The sequence below is a fragment of the Cebus imitator genome, unplaced genomic scaffold (genome assembly GCF_001604975.1).
Source record: "Cebus imitator isolate Cc_AM_T3 unplaced genomic scaffold, Cebus_imitator-1.0 Scaffold155, whole genome shotgun sequence".
Lineage (NCBI taxonomy): Eukaryota > Metazoa > Chordata > Mammalia > Primates > Cebidae > Cebus > Cebus imitator.
In genome coordinates this window covers 4,195,602-4,211,561 of record NW_016107470.1, presented here as the reverse complement: position 1 = coordinate 4,211,561, position 15,960 = coordinate 4,195,602, and positions in this window count along the sequence as shown.

The window sequence follows — 15,960 nt, the reverse complement described above, 5'->3', positions numbered from 1 at the left end:
ATCCATCCCCCCCGCCCCGTCATCTACGTTAGGTGTTTCTCCTGATGTTATCCCTCCCCAATCCTCCCACCCCCTGCTATCCCTCCCCTAGCTCCCTCACCCCTCACCAGGCCCCAGTGTGTGATGTTTCCCTCCCTGTGTCCATGTGTTCCCTTTATTCAACACCCACTTATGAGTGAGAAAATATGGTGTTTGGTTTTCTGTTCTTGTGTCAGTTTGCTGAGAATGATGGTTTCCAGCTTCATCCATGTCCCTGCAAAGGACATGAACTCATCCTTTTTTTGATTAGCTGAGTATTTTCTTATGATTATATTTAATCTCATTTTTGGCTTATCTACAACTTTTGTTATTTTAGTGGTTGCTTTAAACTTTGTGGTATACATCCTTATTATGTTAAACTTTTATGTAATAAATGACTATACATATCATTTAAGAAACTAAAAATAGTGTATTTTTATTTCTTTCTAAAATATTTTTGCTATTGTTGTCTTAACTTTAATTACAAATTTATAATAAAGCTTCCAATACATGGTTATTATTTTTGTTTAAATACTCAATTATCTTTTGAAAAGGTTTAAATCAGAAATATTTTCCATATTTAACCTCACAGTTTTAATTTTTCATTCTTATAATTTTCTGTTTTCATTAATATTATCTAATACTATTTTTCTTTTGACCAAATAACTTTCTTTTACATTTTTTATAGTATCGGATTGCTGATGATATATTCTTTCAACTACTGTAAATCGTAGAAAGCATTTATTTTCCCTTATTTTCTGAAAGGCACTTTCACTAGGTATAGCACTCTAGATAGATTTTTTTTCTTTCAGTATTTTAATAATGCTGCTTCATTTTTTTCTCACTTATTTTTCTTGAGAAATCTGTTGTCATTGTCATTGTTTCTGTGTATATACTGTGACTTTTTTTTCTGACTTCTTAAAGATTTTTTCTTTATCCCTTGTTTTAATAATTCAATATGGTATTTCTTGCTATAATTTTCCTTATGTTTATTTACTTAAGGTCAGTTGAACTTTTGGGTTCTTTATATTTATTGTTTTCATAGACTTCAAGAATTTTAGCCATTGTTTCTTCTAATTACACTGAGCTCCTCCAGCCTTTTTCAGAAACTCTTATTACACCTATATTAGACTGCCTGAAATCGTCCTGTGACTCAGTGATGTGTTGTTAATTTTTAAATTTGTTTTCTCTGTGTGCCTCATTTTGCTTCATTTTCATTGTGACATCTTCAATTTCATTAATCTTCTTTTCTGCCATGGTTACAGAGCTGTTCATCAAGTCTTTCTTTTTAATCTCACAGTGTAATTGTCATTTGTAAAATTTCTATTAGGTTTCTTTTTGTATATTCTATGTGTCTCCTTTCTGGATGAACATATGGAATACAGTTACAGCAATTTTTAATGCATTTCACTCCAATTCTAACATCTGTACCATTATCATTTTTGACGGATTGATATTTCTTCCCATGATGGGCCATATTTTCCTTACTTTTTGCATCCTGGTAATTGTTATTCAAATGCATTTACATTGTGAAATTTGCCTTATTGGTTGCTAGATGTTTGTGTATGTATTTATGTTTTCTTTATTTGAATCATTCCTTTACTATTTTTTATTTAGAATTAGAGTCATTTTTGGCCTAGTGCAATCTTTTCCCACTATTGAAGTAAGATCCTCTGAGTGCTTTATGCAATATCCAGTACATTATAATGTTTTTCCACTCTGGCTGATGGGAAATGCTAGTATTCTTAATTTTGAGTTAATGTTTTCTCTAGCCTTTTCAAATTTTTTTTCTTAGTTTAACTTTGGGTGGTTTTCTCAGGGGAAGGGGCTGAGAAGTGCTATAAGAAATATCTGTGGTAACATTTCACAGATCTACACAGTGTTCTCTCTGTGCAGCAATTTTTACAGTGTTATTCTTTCTCATGAACTACAGCTGTCTTGATCTCCTGCGTTCTCAGCTCTGTCTCTTCAAATCTGGGATTCATCTCTCTTTGCCCCAGAGAGTGGCTTAAAAACTCACTCTAGGCAGTAAGTTGGAATAATCATAGGGCTCATTTAGTTTGTTCTTATCTTTCAGGAATCACTGTCTTTCATCCTCTGTCCAGTATCTTGAAAATTATTCTTTTGTAGAATTTTGTTCATATTAGTGCTTCTGCTAAAATATAAATTTAGTGCCTGTTACACTACCTAGATTTGAAACAAAATTCACATGCATTATTTTTTAAAATCATTAATTGATGACTAGTCTTGAGTCCTCTTCTCCTGCCTCTGCTAACATATTGTAAGGAATTGATTTCCCTATTAAATATTTTCTGCTTAAATTAGGTAGAGTTATTTCTATTAACGAGAGTGGAATATTGACAAATACAAATACTATCTTTAAAATATAAGTTCGTTTTTATGTAACATCAAAAGTGCTTCCTATCACATCAATACAAATACACATTCATCCTCTTTTCCACAATGTTAGGTAAAGGTCTTTGTATTTGTTGGCTAGGGCTGCCATAACAAACATCACAGACGTGTTAAATGACACATAACTTAAACAACAGAAACTTATTTCTCACAGTTCTGGATGCTGGAAGCCCAAGATTAAGGCATTGGCTTGCTTGGTTTCTCCTATAATCTCTCTCCTTGGTTTGCAGGTGAGCATCTTCTTACTGTGTCCTCACCTGACTCTCTGTGTGTGTACACCTCTGCTGTCTCTTCCTTTTAAAGACATCAGTAATAGTGAATTAAAGCCCTAACTTTATTACCTCATTTAACCTTATTTATCTTCTTAGAGGCCTTATCTCTAAATACAGTCACTTTAGGGGTTAGGAATTCAACATATAAGTGAGGGTAGGAGAACAATTTAGTCTTTAATAATTTTATTATTAAGTTCTAGTTATGTTTTAGTTACATTTGTTAAAACTTATTTTTCCAAGTCTCTCATACACTATACATTTTAAACATATTTATATAAAGTAATTTTATATCATTATAGCAATGTATATTGCTGTTTCACCAATCTTTATATTGGCAAATATCTTTTTTTACAAAGCTCCAAGTTTTGTACCATAGAAGTGATGCAGGGGTTTGCAATTAAAAAAAAAATGTTTTTACTGTAACTCAGAAACAGAAAATCAAATACCACATGTTCTTACAAGTAGGAGCTGAACAATTTCAATTCTACCCCTTCCCACTCCACCTCCAAAAGCAAGGGAGGGTGGGAAGAGGTAGAACTGAAAATTTACCTACTGGGTACAATGTTCACTATTGGGTGATTAGTTCATTAGAAACCCACACTTCATCATTATGCAATATATCCATGCACACATACCATCTCAATCTAAAAAAATATAAAACAAAAGAATCATGTACACACACATACACAAACACACAAAAAATTTTATTTCTGATTTCATCTTTTTGAAGCACAAGCTCTGAAATCAGAAAGAAGGGTACCAGACTCTTGGCCCTGCCATTTATTAACAGCTTGTTCAATTTGCTCTAATGCATTCACCTTTTTTAAATCCTCAAATGTAAAACAGAAAGAGAACTTGTGAAAATTGAGATAGTAAATCTAAACCACTTTATCAAGTGTCCGTCTAATGAAGTTAATGCCAGACATACATTCATTGTTTTTACTTCTATTCCTCCTCTTTGTACCATGAAGAAAATGGTAACTATGCATGCTGGATCGTCCAGCCAGGTTGGTCACAGCACTGCCTGTGCTGACTATGGCTGGAACTGCTTTTCTAGAATTCTCTTTGCTGTGTGTTTCTGCATTAGTGTTTGCCAATGAAAACTCATTTTAAGTAGATAGATACAGATCAGACACAGTGGCTTTATTCAGTGGTGTGGCTTGGACAACCATGACAGCTTTTCAGATCTTTCCTTGAGCTTTCACTTGTGGTCCCACTTCTAAGATTTGGATTTTCCATCTGTTCCAGACCTGGAGGCTGAAGAGGCTGTTTTTGTTTGTCTTATTTTTTAGCCATAGCCAACCTGATCTTTACCCTTCAGCTTTAGCTTTTTCCACAATCTTTATGTCTTACTTATTATATTAAACCTGCTTTTTCTGTAATTTGTAGAAAACATTTTCTTTCATAAAGAAAATCAAAATGATAAACTCCTAGGGGCCTCTAAAGAATACGAAGGGCTATGTGGGGTGGCTCACACCTGTAATCTCAGCACTTTGGGAGACTGAGGTGGGCAGATTGCTTGAGGTCAGGATTTCCTTGAGACCAGCCTGGCCAACATGGTGAAACCCTGTCTGTACTGAAAATACAAAAAGTAGCTGAGTGTGGTGGCAGCTACTTGTAGTCCCAGCTACTCAGGAGACCAAGGCAGGAGAATTGCTTGAATCTGGGAGGTGGAAGTCACAGTGAACGAGATCACACTGCTTCACTCTAGCCTGGGTGACAGAGAGAGAATCTGTCTCAAAAAAAAAAAAAAGAGATAAGATATATACTAAAGACACTTAGCAGAACTACTGACATGTAGGACAGGCTCAATGACTACTAGTCCCCCTAAAATTGGGGACAGGGAAGTCTCTGCAAAAAATAATAATAAAAAAAATAATAGTAACCCCAATTGTCCAGAGAGGGAGATGGTTGTAATTCCAAAGAAAGAAGCATTAATGCCAGAGTGATCTGTCCAAAGCATTTATAAGGGGAATTGACATCCAGAATGCTGTAGCAGTTCTCATGATGGACAGGGGAAGAGAGAGTTGTTTTACCTAGGAAGGGTTCTCAGTAAGGGAGTGGGTTATGCAGTTTATATGGGGCTTTAGCTCAGGGCTGGGGCTAGTTTCTACATGTTTAGCAGCAGAGTTAATCTCTCAGTGTTTTCTGGAAGTAACATAAGCAGCTGCTTCATCAGCGCCTGAGAATATCCAAGGTCCTAACTAGAGCTCAAGCTGTTGGGGAAAACAGGCAGCTGGCTATATCACAGAGCAGTCAAGGTGACGCTGTCAGAACACAGGGGCTCTCAGAACACAGAAAGAAATCTGGGTGAACTGGGGGACCGTACACTCAGTAAATATTGATTTCTTTCTTTTTTCTATACTATATTTTATGAGTATAAAAGTATATATTATATAAGCATGTATTGAATTCTATGGTGATTATTTTAGTATAGTTACTGTTATTATTCCCATTTGAAGAACTATATATTTGAGTTTCAGTAAGTAACTTGCCCAGCTGTGTGCAGAAAAAAATATTAGCTCTAGGATTCAAACCTAGATCTGGCTAATTCTAAGCCCCATATAATTTTCATATATCCGTTTTGCCTACACAGATAAAACTTAATGAAAGACTCATGCTTCACAGAATTTGGTTTCTACTTTAGATGTCACTCACATGTCAGCCTCTGGTAACTCTTAACAAATAGTAGAGGAAAAGTTCCAGTCACCAGCTAGATAAAAATAAAGTTTTAATGGATGAAAAAGGGATAAAAATTTGTTATTTTATTGTTAACAGTCCACAAAAGCTTTTTCAAATAAACTTTGTCAATGTATAGATAATTTGGGTATTTGTCCTAGCTTTAAAATTTTATACACATGTGATAGATTTTTCCATCTTCACAGATATTTTAAATCAGTTAATAACAGCTGCTGTAACCGTTACACTCCAAAATATCAGAGGCTAGCCAAAGTGAAGTTCATTTTTCAATTGTTTAAGTACAAACAGTGATTCTGATAGGTCAGCAGCCCTATGTGAAGATTTGATTTAAAGACCCGAACTCCTTTTGTCTTGTGTTCTTTTCATATTGAAAATGCGAATTCCATTATTGCCTTACTCTTCTGCATGAAGCCAACAGAATGGGGAAAAGCCAAAAGGCTGACCTATGGGAGGGCATTAAGTGTCTTGTCTGAATGTGGAGTGCATTATTCCTGTCCCCGTAAGCTATGTCAGCCACGTTGTAATACCTGCCTGCTGAGGATACCAAAAATTGTAGTCCAGCTATGGGTGCAGAATAAGAGAGGAAGCAGAATAGATGATCAGGAAGCATCATCTCTGAAAGAAAGGGTAATATTATTTTACTGGAATCAAAAATGTTCTAAATTCAGACACTTGGGAGGTAATGACAACCTGAACAAACACATAGGTATGCACAACTTACTTTGGGTCCTGCATTATAGACAGCATTAAAGGTAAAGGAAAGGTAAAGTTTATTGAAAATTTATAGCAATGTTACTGAAAACAGTGTTTCTTGGTACACTAATAAGCTAAGTTAATAGCAAGCATAATATTAATAAAAATAATGACAAGCATCATGCCATTTTCTAATATCATTATAGCCTTTTCCCCACTTAACTCTCAATAATTCATGAGATAGTTTCTAGTGAACTCAGTATTTAGTCAAAGGAACTGAGACAGAAACTAAGTTATTCATTCAAATTATACAGTAATAATGATAGATATCAATTTGAATTCAAGTATTCTAACATCATTATTATGCTCCTAAACACTAGATTATAGATAATTTCCTTTTATGGTATAGTGTTTTAAAATGACTTATATATTTTTCTCCATCTAATTTTTCAACTATCACAGCTAATGAAATAAGAATAATTTCCTGCTGGCAACAAATACGGAAAACTAGAAGCCATGTGTATTCCTTAAGAGTAGCTTTAGAAAGCACAACAACAAAGAAAAGACAACCCAGAACACATTCTGGGTGCAATCTCAGTTTCCTGTTATTTCCATGTGTATGTCCATGCAAAACCTGCTTGAAAAAGTATGAAGTAGTTATGTAAAACCATACTAGTTTCTTTAGCTGGAAACCAGTTTCCAATGAAATATTTCAACAAAATGCTGAGGATAAGAGTATGAAATGGAGAGGAAGTGAAGCACATACCTGACAAAAAAATTATTTTTTTTGTTATTATCTGGAAAGTCAAAGAGTTGTTTTCCTAAGAACTCTGCTTTCTGCTTCCCTGACACATCTGTCAACCAAACTACTCTTGTTCTTTCAGCTCAGCTCTTGCAAGCCAGGCTTCTGCCTAATGGATGTTTTCAGATGTTTTCACTTTTCAATGAGCTTCAGAAGAGCATGGCATCTTGGTTCACGTTTGCGTGGCATGCCCTGACTCCCCATAGCACGGTGTTTGACCTCTTCCTAAGAGTCTCAAAAATGTCAGTGTACTTTGCAAAAGGAATTGCATTTGCTTAGAATTGCCTCTTATACGTGAACATACAGGGTTAGATAATGTCAGTCTCAGTTTGATAACATTCTACTACTTCTCAATCAACTTAATTGACTATGCTCTTTTTTCCCCTTTAATTTAACATTGTCTCCTTGACATATTGCCTAATGAAACTTATAAACAAAAGTCAAACCACAGATTAACACATTTTTCTTTGAAAATATCATATTTGTATGATAATAGCAAGGAGGCTAATTGAGATTAATGGTTGGGTTTACACATACATTTTCTATAAGATTGGTGGTTTCATATGAATGAAAGTATGTCATTTAAATCACTCCGGTTGAAGTTACTGGACTTTAAAACAAGTATGTAATAATGGAGTGATAGTTTTTTTTCCTTTCTTTACCATATATCCCTTGTGAAAATAATCTTGAGAAATACATATGCTTGAAAGAATACCTTGCCTTTATTCTTTAATATAAGATGAAAATTTATCGAATCAATTTGGCAATTTTAGGCCAGTAGTGTTCCCTCTCCTTAGGTGCTATGAAACCTTATGTGACAATGGAAAGAGTAGAGGAAAATAACAAAAATCAGCTTCCTTCAAGTAATTCACTTATTATGTGTAATAAAGTGACTATATCTTTTGATGTTTTACTGCTGATAGCTTTTACAGCTTACTTCTCTCTTTCCCTGCTATCTCCCATCTGAGTATGCTAATAAGAGGGCCTGGATGTCCCTCCAATAGCACCGGCAGGAGGTCCAAACTACACAAGGCCCTGCCTGTGTGTGCAAATGCTCAGTCCTAATCTATCCTCTAAACAACATAAAAACCTTGACCTGTGCTGTGGTCTAAATGCTTTGTCTCCTCAAAATTCATGCACTGAAAACTAATCCTCAAGGTAATAGTGTTAAGAAATAGAGACCTTTGGGGGGTGATTAGATCATGAGAACAGAGTCTTCATGAATGGAATCAGTGCCCTAATAAAAGAAGTCCTAGAAAGTTACTTTGCTCCTTTCACCAAATGGCAACACAGTGAGAAGGCTCCATCTAAGAGAGATTAGATCTTCAGCAGACAGTGAATAAATCCGCAGGTCCCTCAATCTTGTACTTCCCAGCCTCTAGAACTGTGTGAAATAAATCTCTGTTATTGATAAGCAACCAGTCTATGGTATTTTATTATAACAGGTCAAGCAAGACAAGCAATCTCCTGGTAATGGATATTCAGACCAGCTTTGAAACCAGCCCTGCACTTTCCAAAAAACCCCACTATTTGAGTAATAAACCTTTTCATACTCTCTTGGTGTATGTGTGGTGGTAGGGGTGGGGGCTATCAGTCTCAACAATAGAAGCAAATTATGGGTCGGGTCTATCCTATTTATATGGATTTGTTATGACATTATATAAGGTAATCTTGAAAAATTAATTGGAAGATTTAATTACTCCCCACGGACATCTCAGATGGAATTAAGAAGACTAAAAGTCAATTGCTAAAGAATATGACACCTAAGACATCTGACTGTTAGCTTGAATTTAAATTAACCCAATTACATAGACTAAAATGAGATATTTCCTTTTAATTCACTCAAAAAAGAAATGATATTGATTGATTAGAATATGGGAGGTCTTACAAAATATTTTGAAATGAGACTCTAGAATACACTCTAATGGAGTGCATATCAAGACATCACAAAATTCCATCTTCCATTAAGTATAATTCAAATTATAATACAAATTATAAATTATTATGCAAGTGTGCCATTGATTTAACTTTTCAAGTACATTTTCTTAAAGATTTAATATTTCAAAAATTCTTTCTTTACAACTCCTGTACAGAACCATCTACAGGCTAAATATCTCTTATCTGAAATGCTTGTGACTGAATGTGTTTTGGATTTTGAATTTTTTCAGATTTTAGAATATTTTTATACCAGCTGAATGTTCCAAATCTGAAAATCCCAAATTCAAAATGCTTCAATGAGCATTTTCTTTGGATATCATGTTAATATAAAAAGTTTTGGATTTTCAAGTATTTGAGATTTTAAACTTTTGGATTAGAAATACTCAACCTGTATTATCACAAGTATCAATTTTGGATGCATATGCATCAATCTGAGGTGTTGCTGTAGAACAATTAAGTTTGAATATTCTTAAATTATATATTTCAATGGCTAAAAAACATTAAAATTAATTTAAAATTTGAAAGTGACTTAGGTATTAGATATGACTGAATTGCCAATAATTTTCCTAGATGGTATAATAATAACTGTGATTAAGTTAGAGAGGGTCCTAATTCTTCACAAGATACACAGCTCAGATTTTAAGAGTTGAGAGTTATGATTTCTGAAACTTAGTTTGAAAGTGTTTAGGAAATCATTAGATAGATAATAGAAAAATAGTTGTGGAAATTATAAAATATTAATAATTGTTAAATCTAAGTTTTGAGCACAAGATTCCTTTAGCTTATATATTTAAAAAATTTAGTAATAAAATATGTTGACAATTGTTTAAAATCATAAACCAGAAATAAAAATTTACAGGATTGTCATATGTAAATTTTTGTGTTTGAGGGTAAATATTTTCTTAAGTATCCTTGCAAAAATAGTTAGATAGCTGATGGACTATTCTATTTACTCATCATCAGCAAGATACCCAACTACAGTATTTATTTTATTAATACTAATATTAATTACTAATTTCATTAGTAATACTAATATAGTTCTAATTTTATTAATGTCATGCACCTTGCTTCACCACTTGTATATAGTTGCAAATGTTATGGTTACTGTAAATAATTTTTAATTCTCAATGATATCAATAGATGTGGGAATCAATGAACTTTGCACTCTAGAAGTGATTGTACAAATGAGTAATTTATATTAGGCATTCACTCATCTTTTGAAAGAACTTAAATATTTATTAGGAATATGCATTCCCAAGTCTTTCAAGATATTACCAGATAAATAGAAACTAGTTTAAGAGACAACAGAAGTAATATTTCTTGAATTTAGTGGCATTCAAATTATGTAGTTGACTAGAAATATGGACTAAGTGTTGTTATTTCTGTTTGAACCATGAATAGGGAAAATGGATTTAAATAGTCCAGCAGTCCAGTCTGTAAATCTCCATGAAGTACCTTGAATTTACATCTCCATTCAGTGACATATCATTTCACTTAAGGGAGGTTTGCATAGATTGACGAGAAGAATTGTTGATCTATCCAGGAGAACAGTGTTAACTTGTCTTGAGAATTCAGATGATCTTGGCCAACATCTATGACAGCAGCTATGACAACATGGCTTAACTTTTTTTTTTTTTTCCAGAAATCTTTCCCTGGTAACATAAGACTACAAATCAATAAATAACTTTAATAGTTCCTTCAGAAAGTTTTTACAAATCAATTTATTACTGACAATAATATATTAATTTGGACAAAAATCTCACTTAACAAACACGTTACTTAACAAATTTTGCTCTAAGACCCCCACTTCTCGGTGTCCACCAGTCTTCAACTCTTATGTCACAGCCCGAATTTTTCTCAGTTGCAATCAGTTCTATACCTTGTGAGATCTCCCTCAAAAAAACTTGAAACCAAACTATAAGTCCCTATAAACCTGTTACTTCTGACTTCCTTCTTTTAAGTTCCCTCTAAGACATTCCCAAGGGTTTTCCCCAAGGGTATATAATGTATTTAACAATCTCAGAATAAACTTTTGATACAAAAAATTTTTCAGACTACCTAAAAGGACAGAGTTCAAGGACTTTGTAGAATTTACCAAAAAAAAAAAAAAAGTATGAGAGTTTTATGTATGGTTGTTTGCTAATTTATGTTTGATATGGCAGAATTTGGCCTGACAATGGCTTTCAATCAGAACATAACACACGGTAGTGAGTGTGGGAGTTGGCGAGTAACCTATGGCAATCCTTTACCTCTAATTGTTGCAGGCCAACTATATTCACTAAAAATTCAGGGAAATTTTGAATGATCAAATTGCCATAGTTTGTTGTGAAAGCAATGCAAATTGCATAGGTGGGGGCATCATACATTACATATGCTATTATGTAAAAATATTACTGATGCATAAAATCATGACAACACCATTGTATACACATATTCTCTGGTATACTTCCCCTGTAGGAAAAAAAATTATTATTTTAGTAAACAAAAGAAAAAGGTTAATGAAATGAGTTACTTAAAAATCAGCAGCCAGAAAATAAGATTAAAATAATATTTGTAAAATTCTGCAAAAATTGTTGTGCCATCAAGGAAACTATCTGCATACATTTTTCCTTATATATGGCCACTCAAATATGGCTACATGAGTGAAATTGAACAGAAGTTTGCTTAAAAGTAAAAGTTTAGGCCGGGGGCAGTGGCTTACGCCTGTAATTCCAGCACTTTGGGAGGCCGAGGCAGGCGGATCACGAGGTCAAGAGATCGAGACCATCCTGGCAAACATGGTGAAACCCCGTCTCTACTAAAAATACAAAAAAATTAGCTGGGCGTGGTGGCACGCACCTGTAATCCCAGTTACTCAGGAGGCTGAGGCAGGAGAATTGCTTGAACCCAGGAGGCAGAGGTTGCAATGAGCCGAGGTCACACCACTGACCTCCAGCCTGGCGCCTGGTGACGGAGTGAGACTCTGTCTCAATTAAGTAAAAGTTTAAAGAATATTTAGTTTTGGACTACCTCAGAACCTCTAAGATCTGATAGAAGGTAAGATTTTAATAGGATACAATATATCGCCAATTAGCGTAACATTTGCAAGATACTGCCATATTGCTGTAGCCTTTGTAAAATATTATAAAGTACCTGAAGCCTGTAGAATTATTCTCCTCTCTTCTTTTTCGGTGTTCTGGAGATTTTTGTTTGTGTAGAAGTGAGTTTTGTATATTTATTCACCTAAAGTATGAGGGATGGAAATCAGTTTCTAATGGATTGTTTATTTTAACTACTCGATCAAAAAAACATTTACAATGTGCAAAAATATTATGCTAGGTTTAAGTAGATGTGTGTGAGAGATGTGTATCTATAACATCAAATACATAAAACAGAGCACTTGAGATCTTTGGAGTGCGATCTGGGTATCAGTCCTGGTTCAGCCTTTTATTATCTGTATTATAATAGAAAGTACCTTAATCTCACAGAGCCTTGGTTGTCTTATGCCTTAAAAATGGGTTGCTAATATTTACCTCTTATAATGGTTTGAGCATTAAGTAAAATAACCTACGGAAAACACTTGATATTTTATTCTCTATTCTCAATGTGAGCACAATCTAGCTAGTGAGACAGAAATAAATACGACTAGCTATATAGCAATCAGAATTAATGCATTGTACATTACTGTGGCATGCAATGGGTGAACTTGATTTCTCACATAGTTTTGGGTACTTGTTTTATTGGCACGTGAGGGTGTCGGTATTTCTGATGACCTGAAATCATACTAGCAAGGTAGTCACTTCTATCACTCCTGTTGTCAATAGGCTCTGCATCACGCCATTGTGAACACCTTACATGTAGGAATATTATCTTGTTTCTCACTAAGTAAGAAATGAATTCTTTTTAGATTGTGGCATCAGATTGCCCACTGAAATAAAAAGAAGGTAATACTCCATGGGTGAGAAGATGTAATTATTGTAACTGCTTTTCTCGTCACCTTGTCCCTTGAAGTGTAAATCTTAATGAGATAAAGACTTGAAGTAGAAAGTAGCTCTGTGGGTTTTGTTTTTAATATGAAGGAAGACTGAGCTAAATTGAACAAACTGGCTTCACCTAGAGTTGAGGGGTGGATGTTGTTGGTATTTTTTTTTCCCCAAAGATGCTCTGGTTCTGTAATACTTGAGCAGTCCCATGACTGCACTAATTCGTTTTGTATCTCCTGCTGCTAATTTTAATGATGTTAATATGCCACTTACTATCTACTTTTATATTCTTTATTTGAAATACAGTAGAGGAAAAGAAAAAGTAATTTCTTTTTTTGTTTCCATGGTCAGTATAGTTTCTGGAAGAGAAAAATATGTAGGTTACTCTCTCCTCTGAATGAAAATCTTTGAAACAGAAATATGGTAAATAAAACTTTGTTAACTGAAAAAGGCATTATTCGGTTTGGAAATTATATATACAAATTTATTCCTTGATTCTTCAGTTAATTAAAGCAAAATCCTATTATGATATGAGTCGTTATTACAAAGTCAAATCACACTCCTTACAACAAGCCTTTTTTTTTTCTCTTTTTAATTATAGTTATGCATCACTTAACAATGGTGATACTTTAGAAATGTGTTGTTAGGTGATTTCATCATTGTGTGAAAGGCTGTATCTTTCAAGATTATGATCAATCTCAGACTCTGTGAATCACCTTTCTGCTTTGCCCTCTGCTCGCCATTAAATTCTGTCAGAGGAAGACTGGAAATCTGGAGGAAAAGACAGATGTTCATTGAAGTCTGTTTCCTTTTGGTTTTTTGTTACTGTGAGCATCAACTTAAAAATGACTTCAGAAGTAGTTGTTGTTGCAGTATCAGAATTTGAATTCAATTACATCTAGTTTGCAGTTTTATTTAACACATGCAGACCAGTCCCATCACATTCACTAAGAGACATCAGGACCAACTGTCTGTCCCCTAGATGGTGTAACCTACTCCACACCTAGGCTATATGGTGTATCCTGTTGTTCCTATGCTACGAAGTTGTATAACATTTTATTGTTCTGAACATTTTAGGCAATTGCAACACAATGGTAGTTGTGTATCTAAACATATCTAAATATGAAAAAGGTACAGTAAAAATACTATATTATAAGCTATGGGATCGAAGTCATAGATGAGGTTCATCATTGACTGTGATGTCATCATGGGGTGTATAACTCTACCTCCTTTCTTCGTATCCCTAAGTGGCTTTATTCCTTCTTTTCACATATACAAATTACTCCCATTCTTATTCAAGAAACTCCTCTTGATTTCTGAAGTCCACATTTATTTAATACTTCCCCCTTTAGCGCCCTTAGCACATTTTCAGATTCCAAACTGACTAATATTTATCAAGTAGCTAATATTTATCAAGTATGCTTTAAAAATAAGAATATGTTGTTTGGGTCTAACTCCTAGCTTAGTCCCTGTGGCTTAAAAATATAGCTTTGCCATTTAAAAAATGAGAATGCAATAATATTTATCACAAGGGTTTATTGTAAAGATTAAATCAATAATTCGTATCTTGGATTTATCCAAGTGGCTGGCACGTAACAAACATTTAGGAATTATAATTATTATGATAGTGATTAATGCCTACTATTGTTATAATGGAGTCTTTGTCTCTAACAGGTATTTTGATACTTAAATAACATAATGTCCTGTATTATTATGGAGATGATGCTCCTGAATTGCTATTGTTTTACTAATTAAATTATGAACCACTCAAAGGTAGTGAAAATGTCATCGTTTATTTTATGTCAACTCACCCTATCCAATGCTGTACTTTATCAAGAATTAGATGTATAATTGTAACATCCTGAAAATCACATCAAATTATTTGAAATAGTTATTAATTTAATACCAATGTATTAAATCTTTCTCATCTGCAAAGAACTGTGGAAGACACAGACCTTCTTTCTGGTAAATTTACAGTTTAGTGAAAAACATAAATCACAAAGAGAAAGAGGAATCCAATAGAAAAGGAGCATTGCTTGTAAAATGAATACTGCCCAATAAATTAATGACATTCAAAATACACACATTAGTTTAGTACATACAACAAACTTTTTCTGTAAAGGGTCAGAGAGAAAATATTTTAGGCTTTGCAAGCCACAGAGTTTCTGTTGCAATGATTCTCATTGTAGCGTGAAAACAGCTATAGACAATACATAAACAAATGTATATGGATGTGTCCTAATAAAACCTTATTCGTGGACACAAAATCAAATTTTATATAGCTATTCATGACACAAAATATGATTCCTTAATACTTTTCTCAACCATTAAGATACATTAAAAACCATTTTTAGCTCACAGGCTAAAATATAAGCAAGATAGTCAGCCAGATATGATTAACAAGCCACAATTTGCTGATCTCTGGTATATATTGTGGCATCCTATCAGTCTCTTTATGTGTTTAGTCTCTTTTTATGCTATGGCAAAAAGCCTACAATGATAAACCTCAAAAAAAGATTGAGATGAGATGTTTAGGAAATTAAAGAAGGTCTTCAAGGAGAGTGAAGATTTGTACTGGCTCCAAGTCTCCTACCGGTAGGGAGCAATTAGTTTCATTCTCTTCCATGGCTGGAAGGTGTAGGCATAACACAGGCCAGTCAGCTTACAAAGTGCATGCTATATGGCATACCAAAATTTAAAGGAAAATCTCCCTGACTGCTTTATATGCCTTTATGTCTTTTGTTCAGTCAATATCATTATCATAATCTCAACAGGACCTTTTCTGGCCAGTCGTCTTGGCAACTCTATGCTGAATTTCTTGGAGTCTTTGATTATACCTCACAAGCTAAGTAATCATCTTTTTCTCTCCCACATCTCTCCCACCATTTTCATCTCAAAATTACTGAGACTCAGTGAATCTAGTTTACAGTTGTTTCTTGCTCAAGGCATGTCCCAGGCTTTTGGTCACTGTGACCCCAATTTGGAAATTTTTCTATGCTTAAATCTGACCCCTTCCTGCCTTGCCCCAAAGTCTTAAACTCACACAAAATCCAGAGTGACCCTTTTATCACACTAAGGCTGTAGCCTCCTTTCAATAAATACCCTGGCAGTACCTTTGGAAAATATTTCCTGGGGTCTGTTATAAAAAAATTCTGTGAGG